The sequence below is a fragment of the Etheostoma cragini genome, chromosome 15, assembly GCF_013103735.1.
Source record: "Etheostoma cragini isolate CJK2018 chromosome 15, CSU_Ecrag_1.0, whole genome shotgun sequence".
In the NCBI taxonomy this organism is placed as follows: domain Eukaryota; kingdom Metazoa; phylum Chordata; class Actinopteri; order Perciformes; family Percidae; genus Etheostoma; species Etheostoma cragini.
Window position 1 is genome coordinate 23,164,281 of NC_048421.1, and position 2,500 is coordinate 23,166,780.

Here is a 2,500-nt window from a genome sequence, read left to right on the forward strand (position 1 = left end):
TATATCTCAGTGGTTAATGGTGGTTATGGCTCAGTGGTTAATGCCACTGACTTTGATTCCCGGTCAGGGCGGGGGTATCCAGGTGGACCCTTAGCCAAGGTCCCTAATGCTACTGGCATGAGTGAAACCGCAAACGCAATACAATACATACCGGCTTGGACGTCGCCCTGGTTAACAACGTCCGCGTCAGTTGCAAGGGAACATGGGCAACCTGATGAGAAATGGGCTACTGGAACAAGACATACATGGACTAGAGCAGAAAACGTGGATCTGATGCAATGCTACCATACAAGCAACCCCAGTGAGAGGGGATATATGCAGAGACTGTGGGATATATGGATGCTTCAAAACCCAACATCAACACTGACAAAGAAACAGCTGCTGGCTTAGTGTTCTGACATCCGCAAAAGGCAGCTCCTATCACTACTAGAGATTGATGAGGTACAACAAATATGCAAGGTACAACAAATATGCTACGGCAAAGGGGAGCCAGGAAGACAGGTCAGGAGATTTCATCATCATCCCAACATAAGGGTGAATGACCTTCGATTGAAGATCATGGTCAAGCTGGACCCCCTAGTACAACGACCAAGACTGCCAAGGTTAAGTGACAAAGTCTGAAAGTCTGCTAGAAAATGTGAATGCAGCACTACAGCCATAACCAAGACCAATGAGCTGATGTACATGTATGTACATACATGCTGATGTACATGCATGCTGATGTGGCTATAAGATGAACGCCACAAGCCACAAAGAGCATCACCCCCCATAGAGGAGAAGGTTAGAGGCCAAGATCAAAGCAACTTTAAGAAAGGTTAGTCAGCTCTCAGAGCTACAGGAAGGTGTAAGGAAGGGGTTATCTAAGAAATACAACAAGCTGTCAATACCTGAGTCTCTAGAGCCAACCATCCAAAGTGTGCTCTCCGTGGCAGGGTATAACATAAGATCAGATCCACCCAGGGCTGATACTGAACAGTACTGGAAGAACATAGGGGAGAAAGAGGCATCCCACAACACAAATGCTCAGTGATCCACACCTCAAAGCCAATTGCACAAGTCACCATCAAGTGCATCATATACCAAGGCAATGCACTATCCCCGCTGCTGTTCTGCTGTTCTGAACCCCCTCAGCCAGATCATCACAAAGACTGGCTATGGATACCGATTCCGAAGCGGAACAATCATCAGTTACCCCCTCTACATGGAAGACATCCAGCTGTATGTAAGAAATGAGCAAGACATCGACTCCCTGGACCACACTGCCAGGATCTACAGCAACGACATTGGAATGTCGCTCGGACTGGACAAGCGTGGTCGCATGGTACCAAAAAGAGGGAAGATCATCAGAACTGAGAGGATTGAACTACCAGGAGGCCACATTGCAGATGTTCATGATAGCCTTGGGGTGCCACAGGCTAATAGAAACCAATAGGAGGCAGGAAGGAAGACCGCCACAGCCAAATACCTACAAAGAGTGAGGCAGGTCCTGAAAAGTCAGCTGAATGGGAAAAACAACATCCGAGCCATCAACACGTACGCCCTGCCAGTCATCAGATACCCCGCTGGTATAATAAACTGTGCAAAGGAGGAGATTGAGGCTACTGACATCAAGACGAGAAAGCTCCCTTCAATGCATGGAGGGTTTCACCCCAAATCCAGCACCCTGAGACTGTACACCAAGCGTAGCACGGGAGGCCAAGGGCTAGTGAGTGTCAAGACCCCTGCCCACGATGAAACGACGAAGACCCAGGAGTACATAAGAAAGATGCCCCCCAAAGATGAAGGGCTTAGTGAATACCTCAGGCAGCAGAAACCCAAAAGTGAAGACAAGGAAAATGAAGAACCGTCATGGAAGGACAAGCCGCTCGGCGTGTACCACAGACAAATGGAAGAAGTGGCTGATATCAAGAAATCCTACCAATGGCTGGAAAAGGCTGGACTGAAGGACAGCACAGAGGCACTAACCAGGGCAGCACAAGAACAGGCACTCAGTAAAAGATCAATAGAGGCTGGGGTCTACCACACCAGGCAGGACCCCAGGTGCAGACTGTGCAAGCCCCTGAGACAGTACAGCACATAACAGCAGGGTGTAAGATGCAGGAAGGAAATACGTACATGGAATGCCATAACCAGGAAGCTGATATAGTGTACAGGAACATCTGCCACGAGTATGGGCTGGAAGTCCCAAGGTCAAAATGGAAGACACCTCCTAAGGTAGTCAAGAATGACCGAGCTAAGATCCTGTGGGACTTTGACTGACAAACTGTTGATGGCTAACCAACCAGACATCGTGTTGATCGACAAAGCAGCAGAAGAAGGCAGTAGTGATAGTTGTGGCAATCCCAAGCGACAGCAACATCAAGAAGAAGGAACACGAGAAGCTTGGGAAATACTAAGGGCTGAAAGAGGAGCTGGAAAAGATGTGGGAAGTAGGAGCAAGAGTGGTGCCAGTGGTAATCGGAGCTCTGGGGGCTATGACCCCCAAACTGGGAGAGTGGCT

At 48.8% G+C, this 2,500-nt stretch overlaps 1 protein-coding gene across 14 annotated transcripts in view; it reads left to right on the forward strand.

Moving 5' to 3' along the window:
- The window catches only part of rbfox1 (RNA binding fox-1 homolog 1), a 257,014-nt gene that overhangs the window by 190,187 nt on the left and 64,327 nt on the right, over nucleotides 1-2,500 (forward strand). The window lies entirely within an intron of this gene.